General features: G+C 33.0%; 1 non-coding gene across 1 annotated transcript; it reads right to left on the bottom strand.

Moving 5' to 3' along the window:
- Nucleotides 1–19,149: 19,149 nt before the first annotated feature.
- Nucleotides 19,150–19,260, bottom strand: LOC140870037 (small nucleolar RNA R71). Its single transcript, XR_012147021.1, has one exon. It is a non-coding gene; the product is annotated as a small nucleolar RNA R71 (small nucleolar RNA).
- Nucleotides 19,261–19,773: the final 513 nt, after the last annotated feature.

Raw genomic sequence — 19,773 nt, 5'->3', positions numbered from 1 at the left:
TTCTTAGATCAACATCCCAATGCATCGAATGATGAACCGTACACAGCAGTCAACCTATCTATCAATATGCTAATACTGGTGTTCTCATCACTGCTGCATTTCTTATAAAAAATACTTCTGCCGCAAACCTCGGCAATGAAGAACAAAATCTTCTTTTGCTAGGTCTCATCAATCCTACAAGGATAATCCAAAGTCTCAGTACTATATCCCAAGTCTTTTGCTTGCAGCTCTGATACAATAAATGTAGCGACCCGACCCGGATCCACTACCTAATCAGAGTTAAGAGCATAATTAAGAATGTAGTAAATAAATCGCTGCGAAAGACTTAAATACAAGTAGACCGGCGGAATACAACCGGTTAAACAAATTTGATTATACAACCTAATTGAATAACTTAAATAAAACCTATAGCTAATATTTCTATCTTCAAGGGTCACTGGCCTCTCCAAGCTTCTAGTGCTCAATCCTGCACCTATTCCTGCCCCGTCGAATGGGGTGTCCAGATACACAGAAAATACTGGACGTGAGCTCTAAGCTCAATACAAAAGCACGAATAAACATACAAATATGATGCATGCAAATGACAGGGTATCCATATCTGGGATAACTATATACAAACTGCTCAGACTGGCGCCTGGGATATGAGCTCGTCACATTGGGGTAGCTAACCACTTTGTGCGACCAATCACTCTTGAATCTCGGATGCGGACCACGGAGTCCTCTAGGTAACAGTACCTAAGGGTACTCGATATCAAATGTCCAAACAGGGATGAGCAACCCTAACAGGATCATCTCAAAAGATATACAGATGTACAGGCACAAGATGATATGCACATGCCATATAACAATAATAACATGCAAACACATAAATGCAACATATAAGCATGCATATCCGCTGGCAATCTCAGTCAGTACTTACGTACCTTACTACAGGCAGTCCTAGTAGTTCCACTCTAGGTTCCAAGCCTGTCATCAAATCTGCGTCCGTCGTCAGCCCGCTGGTGGCGACTATCCCGCAACTAGGGGCACACCCATGCTGTGAGGCCCCTGTCCCACATGGGAAAAATGAAAGGTTTAAAATGAGTTTAAAATGGACTACAATGGACTTCTATAGCAACTTGGGTTAATCATTTTCGTAAAGCAAGGACGAATGCGAAGTAGTGGCTATAGGAGCTCATTGTGCAATCGCGCAGGCACGGGCCTGGGTCAGGGGCGTGACAGAATGGTATCAGAGACGGTCACCAGCCGGCAAAACCCCGGGAAATAAGTGCTATGCTGGACAAAGTGCTACGTGCGTGGGAGCCACCTCTTGAACCTGCGGGACAAAGTGCTACATGACGGGAGCCACCTCTTGAACTCGTAGGAGCCACCTCTAGATTCCTGGTGCTGGTGGATCGAGAGTTCAGGTCACGACGAGGACGTCGCGTTCTGAAGGAGGGGTGATTGTGAGGCCCTGTCCCACATGGGAAAATTGTAAGGTTTAAAATGGGCTACAATGAACTTCTATAGCAAATTGGATTAATCATTTTCGTAAAGTGAGGACGAATACGAAGTAGTTGCTATAGGGGCTCATTGTGCAGTCGCGCAGGCACAGGCCTGGGCCCGGGGCATGACAGCTAGCTCAATGGTACCAGGGATCAAAATATTTTGTACTTAAGCCTGGAGGTACAAGGTTCGATCCCTGGGGAGGGAAAAAACTCCACTAGCCAGGTGGGGAGAAGGCCATGAGTAGCAAAATGGATGGGCAGCAGAGAGGCCCAGTCCATTACACATGTTGCAGCTCCACTACCTCGAGCACGACTATACTACACGAGCACTGCTCCGTTACTATGTCAAACACTGTCTGACTATACTACAACATATATTCTACTTCAACTCTAAAATAAGAGTACCCAAAGCCCTAAAATAGAGCCACACGGGTGAAGGAGAGAATTCGGAATTGGCAATGAAATGAGACCCGCGATCCCATATTTTTAGCACACGATCGGGCCGTCCGATCCTAAGTTCGGAGCGTCCGATCTGCTTTGGGCAGTCCAATTGACTCATCGGATCGTTCGATCTCCGCCACGCGTCCAACCATTCGCATGCAACCATACACCTGTCCAATACACTGTTCGGAGGGTCCGAACTGGCTTTTCGGATCGTCCGAACCCAATATTACATCATCCGTGACGTCTGCCATCCGATGATACTAACACACGTGTTCCTGCTCAAGTTCGGATCCTCCGAACACCACTTCGGAGCATCCGAACTGCTCGCATCCCCCGAACTAGCTCCCGAACACAGCTACTACGGACGGTCCGATCCCAGTTCGGATCGTCCGATCCCACCCGTCCCTTCGAACTATTTCCGGATATTCTGGATCCATTTTTGAACTCCGTTAATACCTTGGGGAATTTCTTAATCATGTTTTACTTAATCTTAAACAAGATATAACGATTAAGCACTCATTAAATAAAAAAATAAGCTAATAATATTATCATTGACAATAACAGTGTTAATAACTACAGATAAAGATTAACAGACTAGTGACTTTTCAGCTATAAATTTGTATTGATGAAATAGATGATAATAACAACAATTATGACTATTAACTCATACTAAAATTTTATAATTTATATTTTTAATATAAATTAAATATATAAATAATAAATTTGAAGATAAAAACAAATGCAAGAAATTAAAACATAAGTGCAATAAAACAATTATATGATAAAATGATATGTAGCACTTCGATAATTATATTATCATGTTATCTCAATTTAATATGTTTGTATGTTAATATAAAATAGTGTAAAGGATATATTTGGAAATTAAGGCTAATTTTAAAAGTTAACTAACATTAAGGCCAAATTTGATTATAGGTATTTGTAGAAGGCTATTTTAAAAAATCTCTCTAAATCTTTTTTGTTAGGGATGAGATATCTAATCCATTTTAAAGCTTTATTTAATGTTTTATAATTTATTACTAATATTGGAGTTTCTCTTTCTATTTCAGAATTTTTATTGACATAAAAAGCAGCACAACTCCATGGAGATCTAGATTTGAAAATCAATCCTTTATTTTTTAAATATTGTATCTCTTTTTTGCAATGTTCTTCTAATTCAAAATTCATTTGTATAGGTTTGGATTTTGTGGGTATTTGTTTATCATCAAAACCTATTTCATAGGAAAAATCTACGATATGTTGTTTTCTATTCCAGAAAGCATTAGGAATATCAGAACAGATTTCTGATTCTAATAAATTTTGAAATTTTGAAATTTTATTTTGAAATTCATGAGTTTTTAATTGTTTTTGAATTCTTTTTAAAGAAATGTCTTTTTTAATATTGTCTAATTGAAAATTCTTCTTTTGTATTTAAATATTAATATTATTTTCATAGATTGAACAAGCTTGAATTAAATTAAGATTTCTAGTTTTAGGTTGTTCTAGAAACTTAAATTCTAATTTTTTATTATTAAGTTTAAAATGTATAAAATCATTTTTTTACTTTATAAGGTGTAATATGGGTAATAAAAGGTGTTCCTAAAATTATAGCATGATGAATGTTATTAATAAGAATAAAAGCAGTTTTAAGAGTAACACCATTATTTTCAATCAACGCTTCTGTTTTAGAATTTACGTTTAGTTCAGAGTTGTTAGAAACAAATAATTTTTCTTTAGTTTCTTGTTGAAATTTTGTAGGTAGAATGTTTGATTTTATACAATTTAAATCTGCACCTGTGTCAAAAAGTGCTACAGTATCAATTTTATAATATTCGGAAAATATAATTTTTATTTTAAAAAGATATTTTCTAGAAGTTATTTCTCTTAATACAAAAATAAAATCTTCTGGAATATTTTAAATATTTAAAATATTTTGTGTTTCTTCTTCATTAATTATTTTTGAAAGATTAATCTTATTGTTTCAGATTTTTGAATTTGATTTTCTTAACTCTTTTATTTATGATTTTATTTGTTTTATATTCTTCTCTAAATCTTTAATAGTTACATTTTTTATTTTCTTATCACAAATATTTTTGGATCTAGTTGGTAAAAATTTATTTTCTTCTTTGTCTAAAGATTTTAGGATTTTTTTCTAAATAGTATTTTTGTATTTTAGGGTCATTTATATTTTTTAATGCATCTAAGAAAATTAATTGATCTTTTGAAAGCATATTGATTTTCTTTTCAGATTTTTCACTGTTTCTGATTATATCATTAAGTTGTATATATGTATTAGGATTTTTAAAATCTGTATTTTCATAAGAGTTTGAAGAACATATTAAAAGATTAGAAATTTTATTTAATAATTCTACAAAATAATTTGCAGTGTGGCTTGTTTTAATACATTTAATGTTTTCAAAGTATTTTTCAAGACTTTGTTTGTAATTATAAAGATTTTTAGGAGGTCTTTTATAAGGCTTTTAATAAAATTCTTCTTTTGGTTTAATAAAAGTACTCTTTAAGTTTTTTGAAGATGAAGTTTCATTAGTATTTATAATAAATTGTTTATAGTAAGTTCTTTTCATTTCCCATTTTAAGTAGTTTTGTAATTTTAAATCGTGACAGATTTTTAAATCTTCTTGTTGGGTAAAATTTTTTGATTGAACAAAATTATTATAAGATATTATATGGTTATTGTTATTAATCTTATTTTTTACTTTTTTACCTAAGAGAATAGGTAAATCTTGCAGAATTTTTCTTTCCAAAAAGTTTATTTTAGTCTTTTTTAAGCATTACTTTGGTTAGGAAAGTATTTTTATATCATTGAAAATTACTTAATTTTTTATATTTTATTTTTGATAATAATTCGGAATTTTTATCTTTTAAATGTGTAAGATGTAGAGAAATTGTTAAAGTTGCTATAATATCTTGTTGTGGATTACCATTTTCATCAAGAATTGGTATTCCTTTTTCAGCAATGGTTTTATCATGAGTTTTAGCAGTCATATCCATTTGTCGTAAAAAAAAACTAAGGATTATACTTCATTATTCCAGCTATGTTCCAATCATAGACATAAGAGGCATAGAAGTGGGATTGTGCTAAAGATTTAATTATTCTTAAATTGGGTGTAGGGATTATTTGTAAAGGCTACTAGATCTATTGGTTTACTAGAGCTGTTATTAGTATTATTCAATTTACTTAACTGATTTTGAACATTTTTAACACTAGTTTTTGAAATTTGAAATGGTTTAAAAACTAGATTATTTATATCTATTTTTAAAGAATGTTTTTTAGAAAAAAGGATATTCTAAAGAATTTTGAGTAGCATAAATTTCAAACCAATCAAAAAATAGAATATGTTTTTTATTGGTATTAATGTATTCATAAAATTTTTTTTGTATTAGTTTTCTAGAATCTAATTTTTTTTAAAGAACCATAATCTCTTTTTTAATTTTATGTTTAGCATAATCTCTTTTGATCTCTCTTGATGTATATATATTATCTATCTATTACATATATAAATATGTGAGTTTATTTATGAATTTATGTGGCTATCCTTCTCCATTAATACTATATAATTAATGTGTTTTTTTATTATTTATTTTATAATTACATATAACACATATATAAATATTAATTAAACACATATATAAATATGTGAGTTTATTTGTATATTTACGTGGCTACCCTTCTTCATTAATACTACATAATTAATGTGTTTTTTTATTATTTATTTATGTGACTCTTCAATTATTAAACACATATATAAATATGTGAGTTTATTTGTGAATTTACGTGGCTACCCTTCTTCATTAATACTACATAATTAATGTGTTTTTTATTATTTATTTATGTTACTCTTCAATTAAGTAATTTATTTAAAAAAGTATATGATGCACTCTTTTAATATAAATATTAATTAAACACATATATAAATATGTGAGTTTATTTGTGAATTTACGTGGCTACCCTTCTCCATTAATATTTCATAATTAATGTGTTTTTTCATTATTTATTTATGTGACTCTTCAACTAAGTAATTTATTTAAAAAAGTATATCATGCACTCTTTTATTAAACACATATATAAATATGTGATTTTATTTGTGAATTTACGTGGCTACCCTTCTTCATTAATACTACATAATTAATGTCTTTTTTTATTATTTATTTATGTGACTCTTCAATTATTAAACACATATATAAATATGTGAGTTTATTTATGAATTTACGTGGCTACCCTTCTTCATTAATACTACATAATTAATGTGTTTTTTATTATTTATTTATGTTACTCTTCAATTAAGTAATTTATTTAAAAAAGTATATGATGCACTCTTTTAATATAAATATTAATTAAACACATATATAAATATGTGAGTTTATTTGTGAATTTACATGGCTACCCTTCTCCATTAATATTACATAATTAATGTGTTTTTTTATTATTTATTTATGTGACTCTTCAACTAAGTAATTTATTTAAAAAAGTATATCATGCACTCTTTTAAATAAAAAATTAAATTTTTGTGCATCGACTATTTATTATTTAGTTTTGTTCTTATTTGACATGCACTCTTTCAAATAAAAAAAAATTAAACTTTTGTGCATCTATTATTTATTATTTGGTTTTTTTCTTATTTGATTTAATTTTTCTATTATATATTTATAATATCTAATCTAATGTTCTAATCTATACTATTATATTTAACTATAAATATATGAGTTTGATTTGTAAGAAATTTTACCCTCTTATTTATTTGTGGTTCATAAGTTTGTTTATGTCATTTTTGCATTAACTTAATATGTTCATTAATAGTATACTTAACTCCACCAAATTTCATAACCTTGTAGTTTGAATGCTTAGTGAAAAAAAAATAATATTTTTAGGAAGGTTATTTTGATCCGTGTGTTTGAATTTAATTATTTCGGTAATGTGAGTTATTTATAAAAAAAAAAAATCCTCAAGTGTCCTGTTGGAGATCAAACTCTAAAGTTTCGGTGATAACAAGGTCAAAACAAAACCAAGTAATAAAATAATTTAAGGAATAAATCTATTCGGACTCATCCAGATCAAATGTCCGAGATTTCAAACAGATCAAATATTCATCCAGATCAAATGTTCGATATATCAAACGGATCAAATATAATGCCAGATCAAATGCCAGATATCGAAGTATAAACTTCCAGATCAAGTGTCTGATATCCAGATGAATCAAGAAGACTCTCAACGGATTTTACAGATCGATCTAAGACAGATTAAATAAGCTGTCAATCAGATCAAAGTCTCACCTCTAAGCAACCGTTACTGAGATTATTGAAGAAAAAGACAAAATCATTTAATGATATTTTGAACGTTGATCTGCCTCCATCAAAGTCAAGATTTGTGAGCTATTTAAAAAAGATATGTTGGCAGCTCATTATCAGAAATTGTTGGCGGCTCATCATCAAAAATTGTTGGCGGCTCACCGGCTACTTTTGAAGATTATAAATATCCGAACACTTCAAATATTCAAAGTAGAGACTAAGAGTGAAAAACACAAGCTATCAATCGAAGTTCATTCAAATTGAAAAAGCCTTCACTCAGCATAACTCAGATATCCACATCATCAGACCAAAGTCTCGATATTCTGAGATAGAGAATATTTCAAAGATCGATCTAATCCAAAGAAGCACATACGAAATCGATCCAGATCAAAGTCATTCACAGCTATCCAGATCAAATCACCGAAGCACATTCTGTAACTTCATTGTGTAACTCAAAGCAGAAAGTTTGTTCTCCTTCGAGAGAGAGTATTGCTAGGAATTCCTCTCAAAGGATTTATTGGATTGGATTTGTACAAAGCTTTGCATAAATCAAAGTTTTCTAGTGGAATCCTTCTGGAAACAGAAGAAGGGGTGACGTAGGAGAATTTATCTCCGAACATCCAGAAACAATTCGATCTCTTTACTTACTGCACTTACTTTATTCTATCTGCCTTAGCTTTACAAATATTCAATCTGCGAGGAAGATTTCTTCCGCCTGTTATTTTTCAGATCTTTCGAGCAGATCAAAGTTTTAAGCAACAAAACTTCTGTCTGATTTTAACAAATAAGATCGAAGAAACGTTAAAAAATTAAATACAGTGTATTCACGCCCCCCCCCCCCCCCTCCCTCTACACTTATTTTCGATCCTAACAAGTGGTATCAGAGAGGTTCTTGCTTATCACCTGAATCGTCTCTTAAACTATGGCATCCTTAGCTATGACATCGTTTAGTAAAATTCCTATGTTCTCAAAAGAATATTATGATGACTGGAAAATTTGTATGCAGGCACATCTATCAGCACTGGATGATGACATGTGGTTCGTAGTAACAGATGGACCAATGAAGATTATGAAAGTTAACAATGTTGTTGCTATTACTGAAGGTGCTTCACAGATGATAGAAAATCCTCGAGCTGAATGGACTTCTGAGAAAAGCGGAAAGCCAATTTGGACAATGTAGCCAGAGACATACTATACAAAACTCTGGACAAGAACATGTTTAGCAAGATCAAAAGCTGCACTACTGCCAAAGAAATATGGGAAAAGCTCACCCAAATATGTGAAGAAAACGATCAAACAAAGGAAAAAAAACTCATGGTGGCCATTCAAAAGTTTGACAACATAAAGATAAAACCAGGAGAAACAATAAATGAATTTGATGAAAGATTCAGCAGCATTATGATCGAGCTAAATGCACTTGGAAAAAGTTACAGCAACCGTGAAGTAGCACTCAAAGTTATGAGAGCTCTAACACGATAATGGGATGTGAAGACAGTAGCTATGAGAGAATCCAAAGATTTCAATAAGATCGAACTACATGATCTATTTGCAGATCTCAAGGCTTACGAGTTCGAGCTGGGAGTTAGAACTGAGGAAGACACATCAACATCACAAGTTACTAAAGCTCTCACTGCAGCAGATCAAATCCCAGCAACCAAAACCGCAGAACAAATCAGTAGTGATGCAATGTCACTATTTGTTAAGAAGTTTGGAAGATTCATGAGGAAGAATCACAATAATTTCCAAAGGGCAAACAGATCAAGTTTCAAACCAAAAGAACCAGTTGAAGAGAATCGAGCTAGTTACAATTGTGGAAAATAAGGACACTTCATAGCCGATTGTACCAAACCTAAGAAGGATGAGAAAAGAACATCATACAAGAAGAATTCAAGAGAAGAAAGGAAAAGATTCAGCAAGAAGAAAGAACAAAAGGCCCTATTAGCAGATGAAAGTAACAGCAAATGGGCTGAATCGGACTCCACTTCATCCGACTCAGAAACATCGTCAAGTGAAAGTGAAGATGAAGCTATCAAATGTCTTATGGCTAATGACACTGATATTCCAGATGATGGAGAGGTACTTGATTTTAATTATGATGAATTTAGTAAGGAAGATCTTATTAATGCATTAAATCAGATGGTTAATGAATATCTCATGCTATCTCATAAGTTTGATGAAGTCAGAACAAATGGAAAGAGCCCAACAGATAATTCAGATCAAAGTAACTCAGATGAGTACACTGGGTCAGACAGTCTAAAAGCTCAAATAAGTTTTTTAATGACTGATAACAATGATATGAGAAGTCAGCTTCAAGGAACTTTATCTGAAAATCAGAGATTAACAGATCTAGTAAACTCTTGGAATAAATCATCGATATCCTTAGATAAACTTACTGGAATGCAAAAGCAAGCTGGAGATAAATCTGGCTTAGACTACAGCATGAATGAAGGAAGTTCATCTATCTCAACTACTCAATCTTGTCTGGAAAATAACAACTTTAAATACATGAAGTTTTTGAGATCCAGCACGATATACGAACCAGAGATTCCTATGACATATTCAATACCTCAACAGAGTAATCTCTTACATAGAGGGTTGGGATATGTTGAGCCAGACAGATCTAAGTCTTGATGGACTAAACCTAGATCAAATTGGTCTGGATATGGTCTTCAAAGACAAAGAACTTCATCAACTCAACATAAACCACATTCTAATAACTCTTATAGAAAGTATTGGAAGTCAAACAGAAACAATCAATATGATCACTACACTTGGCATACACAACACAATGCACAAAGATCATCAGATAAATCAGTTATTTCCAAAGAACGACACCATGGAAAGCCTATAAGGATAATACAAGTATGGATTCCAAAGGGATTAATCCAGCGTGGCCCCAAGTAGGAATGGGGACCAAAATTATTTTACTTTACTTTTGCAGATAAACAAAAATGAACTCATTAAGCAAGCAGTCTAGTACTTGGATAGTGGATGCTCAAGGCATATGACAGGAGACAAAATAATGTTATCTGACTACATTCCAGGATCAGGACCTAAGATTAATTTCGGAGATAACTCTAAAGGTACAACCATGGGTAAGGGTAAGCTTATCCATGGAAATATTTGCATTAAAGATGTATTACTTGTAGAGAATTTAAAATATAATTTGATTAGTATTAGTCAGTTGTGTGATTATGACTACTGTGTAGAATTTCAAAAGCACACTTGCATTATAAAAGATCAATCTGGACTAATGAAAGAAGTAGAAATACTTATAAGGTAAATTGGTCGGATCACCCACTCACTTCAGTCTGTCTGGTAGCAACAAAGATGAACCAAAATTGGTTATGGCACAAGAGACTTAATCACTTGAACTTCAAAGCGCTAGCCAATCTGAGTAAACATGAATTGGTTACAGGTCAGCCTAAAATCGAGTTTTCAAAAGATAAGGTGTGTTCTGCCTGCCAACTGGGTAAGCAGATCAGATCAACTTTTAAAAACAAAGGATGTAAATCTTCTTCCAAATGCTTAGAACTATTGCACATGGATCTTTTCGGTCCTATACCAGTAACAAGCTTAGGGGGAATGAAGTACACCCTAGTTATTGTTGATGATTTCTCGAGATTTACTTGGGTGATATTTTTAAAATTCAAAGATCAAATTGTCACCCAATTGACTAAACTTCTTTTAAGACTTCAAAATGAGAAATCTCAATCGATTGATAAAATTAGAAGTGACATCTTGAAAATCATGGAATCAAGCATGAGTATTCCACAACTAGAACGCCACAACAAAATGGTGTTGCAGAAAGGAGGAATAGAACTCTAAAGGAAGCTACTAGAACAATGATTGTTGATTCAGGTATTTCACAAAAGTTTTGGGCAGAAGCTGCAAACACAGCTTGTTACACTCAGAACAGATCAATGATTAATAAGAAAATCGAAAAAACACCTTATGAGATCTGGTATGGTAAAGTTCCAGTGATATCATATTTCAAAGTTTTTGGCTGTAAATGTTTCATACACAACAATGGTAAGACTCATCTGACTGCACTCGATGTCATATCAGATGCTGGCATATTTCTTGGTTACTCATCTGTTAGTAAAACGTATAGAGCGTTCAATACTAAATCTCTAACAGCTGAAGAATCAATTCACATTGTGTTTGATGAAACATCTGTCACTAATGAATCTCCAAGCTTAAATGATCTTAGTAACAGAATAGAAGATTCAAAGATTGACACAGATGATGAAGAAGAGATCCAGATCATACAGAATAGAGAAATTCAATATGAGCCAGATCAGGTTGAAGAACAGAGACCAGAAGAACCACCAGTTGATAATGAAATCCCAACAAACATAGATCATGTTGAACTTCACAATGATCAATCTCAACAAGGAAACACAAATCATCTTGGTCCATATTACAGATGGTCCAAGACTCATCCACCAAGTTTGGTAATAGGTAATCCATCTGCACCTTTGAGAACAAGAGGTCAGATGATTAATGAATTCATGCATGCTGCTTTTATTTCTCATATAGAACCTAATAAGAAAGAAGAAGCTCTTCTTAACAGTAACTGGATGGAAGCTATGCAAGATGAACTGAACCAATTTGAAAGAAACTCTGTCTGGCATTTAGTTCCTAGATTCTCAGATAAATCTATAATAGGAACTAGATGGGTATTTAAAAATAAACTCAATTAAAGTGGTACTGTAGTAAGAAATAAGGCTCGCTTAGTAGCACAGGGTTACAGACAAGAAGAAGGTATTGATTTTGATGAAACCTTTTCTCCTGTAGCTAAACTTGAAGCTATTAGAATATTTCTTGCTTATGCAGCTTTCAAGGATTTTAAGGTATTCCAGATGGATGTTAAAAGTGCATTTCTCAATGGTCTTCTCCAAGAAGAAGTATTTGTTGAACAACCTCCAGGATTTGAAAGCAAAACTTATCCAGATCATGTGTTCAAATTGGATAAAGCTCTTTATGGGTTGAAACAAGCTCCACGAGCTTGGTATGATACTCTTTCACTTTTTCTTAATGGTCATGGCTTTACTATTGGTTCTGTAGATAAAACTCTTTTTAAATTTTTCAAAGGCGATCATACTTTATTAGTTCAAATATATGTTGATGATATCATATTTGGGTCAACTAACCCCAAATTATGCAAGAAATGTTCTAAGATGATGCAGGACAAATTCGAGACGCGTATGATGGGAGAACTCACATTCTTCCTAGGATAACAAGTCAGACAGATGGATAAACGAATATTTATAAATCAGGTTAAATACACTAAGGAACTTCTAAAAAAATTTTGAATGGAGAATTGCTCTGCTGCTAGTACTCCAATGAGTGCTTCAATCAAATTGGATAAAGATGAAGCTGGACCTTCAGTAGATCAAACTCTATTCAGAGGACTTATAGGTTCCTTACTTTATCTGACAGCAAGCAGACCAGATATTATGTTCTCAGTCGGTTAGTGTGCAAGATTTCAATCCGATCCTAAGCAATCTCACTACATTGCTGCCAAAAGGATTCTAAAATATCTAAAAGGAACTCAGAACGTCGGATTATGGTATCCAAAGGATTCAATTTTAATCTTATTGGTTATTCAGATGCAGATTATGCAGGTTGCAGAATTGATCGTAAAAGCACAAGTGAAACTTGTCAATTTCTTGGAGACAAGTATTTCATGATTTAGTAAGAAAAAAACTTTTATTGCTACATCTACAGCTGAATCAGAATACTTAGCCGCAGGAAGTTATTGTGCACAATTGCTCTGGATTCAACAGCAACTCAGATATTATGGTGTTGATTCATCTGAATCACCTATATTCTGTGACAATACAAGTGCAATTGATATCACATACAATCCTGTTTTGCATTCCAGAACGAAGCACATTGACATTCGTAATCACTTAATCCGAGACCATGTTCAAAAGAAAGATGTTCGTCTGGAACATGTCTCAACTGATCTGCAAGTTGCTGATATTTTCACCAAGCCTTTATGCGACGCTAAGTTCTCTTATTTTCGTAATGTTCTTGGTTTAATTGATATTGATTAGTTAATCACATGTTCAGGGGGAATATCTGTTTATATAATAATATATTTTCTCAAAAGGAACAATTGCATTTCATTCATTAAGCTGCATCATAAGTTACACGAGCAAGATCTATTCTACTACGCATTTCTTGGCTCCAATTGATCATCCAAGCACTTAGGGGACTTGACCATTGAAGAAGTCATCCTCAAAGCATATGTTCTGCATCTCATCTCGCTCCTTGAGAAGATTGAGAAGCCGAACTCTTCAAGACTTCATAACATCTCGAGTATTTTGAGTACCAAGCATGAATTTGCACCATCGCATTCTAGCATGATTACGGCGATGCATTGCAGGAGACAATGGAGGAAGGTTAGCATGGCAAGGACAGCGTAGAGAATCAAGGAAATTCCACATCCTCATCCCTCGCTCAAAAACTCTCCTCATGTACAGATCCTTTCGGATCTCATACTCTTGCTCAACAGATAGAACATTGTTATTATTCATACTGGTCATTATCTTCTGAATGTTCTATCTTGTGGTTCTAATGTTTCTTTTAGCTTTGATTTTATAGGTACATTTCAAGAATATGAAGGGAAATCGACCGTATCAACCTCACAACTGTCCAATCAATGCTGTTTATGAGTTGATAAAGTTAATCTGCATATCTCCAGGATTGCATCAATCCTTCTTGAGATTCTCAAAGCCTATCAAATTTACTTTGACTTTAATACCAGTTCATATTCCATGCAGGAAAAAATTGATCAGTCACGTAATTATTTCACAGACAGCATGTCCAATCACAAATAGTTATTTTTATGTTTACGTGTATACAATATTTTGCTTCAAAACTTTCAAAATATCATCATTACATTATGCATTTAATTTATTGTCTGTTCAATTTTTAGGTAATCTTTCTTCTGACTACTTGAATGTTTCTTCTGCCTAAGATGAAGCGTTGATAAACTTTCATCTGGGACAATCTCATCTGATTTTCTTTTATTGATCTTAAGTACTTTTCACTGTCTTATTTTGTATTATTTGCTTACTTCACTTAGTTTAATCTACTCTTACGAACAAAATAGAAAGATTTTAGCAAAATATTTCATTTCATAAACTTCGGGAGCTTACAAAATCCCACTACACCTTACAAATACCTACCCTAATCACCTAGAGTCTTTCTTATTGGACCCCAGACTCTCTTTCTCACATCAGCATCAAGACGCCACACGTTCAACCACTCAATCACGGCCGGATCAAATCGCCTACCCTTGAACTCACCTATATTAATCAGATGAGTAAGGATCATCACCTCCTTTCTGTAAATCAAAAAGGACACCCCCTGATATATGAGTAAGAATCTCATCAACAGTGATGACACCCAGCAGCTCCATATACTTATCCTTGCGATCTTCCAACTTGCAATCATCCTCATATTTGCGCGGAGGGAACGGAGCTTGGTGGTACATCCGAATCGCCTAAACTTTGAACCAGAGCCTCATCACCCATTTAAGGATGAACTCTTGCAACTCATCTTTGAATTCTTCGACAGACTGATCGGAACTCATGATTCACTTATTTGCTCTCTCTTGCCGTGGATATGCAAAAAGTTACTCGGACCTTTCATCCGAGTGTCCTATTTATAAGGGAATTCTTGTCTGTCATTTTTCATTCCCGAGAATTTATTAAAATATTATTTTATTTGCCACGTGCTTGACATATCTCATCAGCCTCATTTTATTTGAATTTGAATAAGTTGCTTATGTCATGTGCCACATATTTGGGTTATATAAACTTATCGGATTTACACTTCTTCAAATTCTTGAAATCTCTACTAAGCCCTAAATTTGTTTTTACAAGAACAGACTACTCGCATTCATCTCTTTGATTTGTGCAGGAACGACATGACACCCATTACACAAAATGTTCTTCTAGTTGATTTCCACACCATATTTGATCTTACAGATCAAGGTATGGTAGACATGTTCAGAACAATTGAAGCATCTGGACTGCGGAAATTTCTCGAAGGAGGGAAATCGCTCAACAAGCAGGCATTGCCCAAGTTCTTTCAGACGGCCAAATTTGAAGATGGTGTTATATCTGCAACCATGGGTGGAGAATTAGTCCAACTTACATCCGCCTTATTCACCACTTTATTCGATCTACCTCGATAAGGCATAACTCATTTCTCGACAATCTCTGCCAGAGCTGAGCAACAGATGAAGAGCATGTACTCCTTGACAGATAAACCAGTCCGCATTCCTTGCAAGAAGAAGGAATTAAAGATGGAATTCAAAATTTTGCACGACATTGTGGCCAAGTTTCTTCTGACCAAAGAAGGTTCTTTTGATGCAATTACATCTGAAAAATTTGATGTTATGGTTGCTATCTCTGCTGGTATTACTGTGGATTGGTCTGTTGTTCTGTTCAACATCCTATCTTCTATGATAACTGCTCCTGCAGAGCAATCCCTAGGATTTGCAGTTCAGATCGGAGATATCTTGAATGATCTGAATGTCCATTTGGGACCCTCATCTGCACTTCATCCGCACAAGACTCTGAATGAGAGAGCAATTGAAGTATACAGGGCTAAGCAATTAATAGTCTTCAAACGTGGCTCATCTCATTCAGATGAAATTGAGGACCTTACTCTTCCGGATGAAACCAAGCCACTATTAATCGAAGCAGCTAGAGAAGTATCACCTCCCAAAAGGCTACACCTAGAAGAAGATCATCAGCAAAGAGAAAGGTGGTGATTCACTCTTCTAACTCAGAGACCTCAGAGTCAGATCAAATGATTCTTGCAGACATTATTGAGCCACATTTTCAAAAAAAATGGAGGACAATTAGATTCCCTCCTTGGATCCCTCTGCCTATCCAACCTAGACCAGTTCCCGTTATTCCTATTTCTATGTTTGAAAGTGTTGTTTCTCCAGTATCTCAGATGAATATCACTGCTCTTTGCTCTGGATTTTTTAAAAAGCCTGATGATGTCTCAAATCCACAGTTAAAGACCCAACAGCTAATTGATCTGACTGCTGATCGTATTGTCAAACATGTCGATATAAAGATGAAGATTTTTGACAAATGGGTATTTCATCGCACTGAGGATCACTTCTCCAATATCAAAAATTTTAACAAACTGGAGAGAATTGCATCTCTTAGAGAAAAAATTCTTGAATGGAAACTCAAGTCATCTCTCGAGCTCTGGAGAGAAGAGAGTTTGTAAAACTCCGGCTTCAGGAAAGAATTCTTCGATCTCACATCCATATACAGAGAGCAAAGATCCATCCCACGAGTTTGAACATTTTTTATATAACTGCAGCACTTAATCAACTGGAGAATGACGCTCATCTATTAACTACAAATGCAAATTTAATGAGACAAAACTTTCCTCTGGAAGCTCCAATCAAAGCACAGGCATCTTCATCTGATATGCACTCTACAATAGATGATTTAACTTTATCAGATGATCTTAGTCTAAATACTGATCCAATCTCACCTGTTAGAGTTGCTCCTTGATGAAACTTAAAATTTGTAATTATTTATATGTTAAAAAGTGTGTTTTAAAATTTAAGTTTAATTAAAATTATGAAGTTGTATTATTTTAGTGTTATGTGTTTATATTTAAATGTTTTACTAAAATGTTGTATTTTACGGTTTGCGCAGGTTTGGAAAAAATAAAATTACTCAAGCTACAGTGGTCATAATGGAGTAATCTCAAAACCTGTAGAATCAAAAAAAAGGCATCTTCAACTTTGTAGAAGACAAGAAATTCCAAAAACTTCATTAAGATGATCAAAATAATAAAACATCAAAATGGAGATAGATTTACTTTTACTATGACCAGCTTGGAGTAAAAATATCATAAGTATTTCATATTTTATCCAAAAGGGGTGAATGAGTTGTCCAAACACATCTACACAAAATATCCTACGTGTTCTATGTTGAAAAGAAAGGCTGAATCGGTGGTCTAAGGCATCAAACATGCCAATTAAAGTTGGGTCATGGTATTGACATTCAAGGAGACAAGCACCCACCAACTTTACTATTTCACATTTAATGAGCCTTGGACTCTTGCTCTCATTTGGCCTATAAATAGATGTGTTGTATAAGCTTTGTAGTGTGCAAGAGTGTAGAGAATTCTTCATTTGTAAAATAAATATTGTGTGTGTGAGAATAAAAGTTTGAGTGTGCAAGTTTCTCAAGTTCAAGTATGAAATTTCTTTTATCTTTATTCTTGAGTTTCATGTTCATGGAAAGCTAAATCTATTTATGTCAAATTGAAAAGGTTTCATTGTTGGTCAAGTAAGATTGTTTATATTTTGTATATTCTTTTCTTTTCTATTTTTATTTTTACTAATTGATCTTTATTTGTAGGTATAATTTTGGATGATTTGTTGTTATCTATTTACATCAAATGCTTGGTACCTTGAATGTGGTTACCTTGATTTGTTTTCAAATATGATACAATAATTACTACAATAATTATATACTATAAATATATGTATCTATTTATAATAAAGTCATATATATTATTTAGACGATAGCGTGACACTGTCGGTTGTTCTAAATAATATATTGTGATTTGAACTAACATTTACTTTCTCGCATCTAACTTTTACTTTATCGCAACTAACATTTACTTTTCCGCAACTAACATTTACTTTCTCGCATCTAACTTTTACTTTTCCGCAACTAACATTTACTTTATCGCATCTAACATAAAGTCATATATTTTATTTAGACGATAGCGTGGCTCTGCCGGTTGTTCTAAATAAAATATTGTGATTTGATCTAACATTTACTTTTATGTCAATTTATATTTATGCATTTATATATATTATGGGTACCATGTATTAAATATCGGTTGATATTAATATAGTGGGAACTATATTATATGATATACTTGTTTAAATATTTAATTGTTCTTTTTATGTTTATATTTATTCATCTATATATATTATGGGTACCATGTATTAAATATCGGTTAATCTGATATTAATATAGTGGGAACTATATTATATGATATACTTGTTTAAATATTTCATTGTTCTTTTATGTTTATTTTTATTTTAGTTTCTTTTATTTATTTTTATTTAGCAATCTTAAATAAACCAACAATGAACCTTTGAAACCTTGACAATTTTATAATTTGTGTATTTGAAGTTTTATAATAATATTTTCATCTATAATATATTATTGCTAAAATTAAACTTACAACATCCTCTCCGTGGATCGATCTCGTACTCACGAGTATATTACTTGCAGACAACCTACACTTGGGTGAATTACAATTTAAGTTGTAGCAAGTTTTTGGCGCCGTTGCCGGGGAGGTATAAATTAAGTTTAATTTTGTTATTATGTAAATAGTATGTTGTTTTTAATTGTATGATTGTTTGGAGTCGTAAACAAAGTGGTAGACTTGTTCGAGTAACTGAAAATATTTTAAACATGGACGATAATTCTAATAATCAAGATGATAATAATAATAATCATCATCATCAAGAACATGAACAACCAAGAACACTTAGGCACCATATGAATCCAATAAGAACTAGTACACCATCTTGTTTAGTTTTTCCTCCTGATGCATCTAATTTCAATTTTAAGCCACAAGTCATTCAACTTTTACCAAATTTTCATGGCTTAGATTCTGAAAATCCATATTTGCATTTAAGAGAATTTGAGGAGGTTTGCAACACTTATAATGATCAAAATTGTAGCATGGATACTGTTCGATTAAAGCTTTTCCCTTTTTCCTTAAAAGATAAAGCTAAAACATGGTTGCAAAATTTGAGATCAAGTTCAATAAGATCATGGGAAGAAATGCAACAACAATTTCTAAAAAAGTTTTTTCCTTCCCATAGAACAAACTCTTTTAAAAGACAAATTACAACTTTTTCTCAAAAACAAGGGGAAACATTTTATCAATGTTGGGATAGATATAAAGAGTTACTTAATACATGCCCACATCATGGTTTTGAAATATGGAGAATAATTTCTCACTTTTATGAAGGTTTAATACCTAAAGATAGGCAAATGATAGAATTCATGTGTAATGGAACTTTTGAAGATAAAAACCCAAATGAAGCTATGGAATATTTGGAGTCATTAGCAGAAAATGCTCAAAATTGGGATAATATAGGCTCAATTGAACCACCAAGTAAAACCAATAATTCAACAAATGGGGGTGGTATTTATCATCTTAAAGATGATGTAGATATTCAAGCTAAACTTGCATCTTTAGCAAGAAAAATCGAGTCATTAGAAATGAAAAAGAGTGATCAATTAAAAAGTGTTCAAGAAATTGTTTGTCATATATGTGACACACATGATCATCTTACAAAAAATTGTCCTACTTTGCCTTCATTTAAAGAATGTCTCCATGAACAAGCCAATTATGTTAACAATTTTAAAAAACCAACATTAGATCCTTTTTCACAAACATACAATCCTGGTTGGAGAAATCATCCCAATTTTAGTTGGAGGAACGA

Source organism: Henckelia pumila, chromosome 4 (genome assembly GCF_033568475.1).
Source record: "Henckelia pumila isolate YLH828 chromosome 4, ASM3356847v2, whole genome shotgun sequence".
Taxonomy (NCBI): domain Eukaryota; kingdom Viridiplantae; phylum Streptophyta; class Magnoliopsida; order Lamiales; family Gesneriaceae; genus Henckelia; species Henckelia pumila.
The sequence above is the reverse complement of the archived record's forward strand: the minus strand, read 5'-3'. Positions and strand labels throughout refer to the sequence as shown.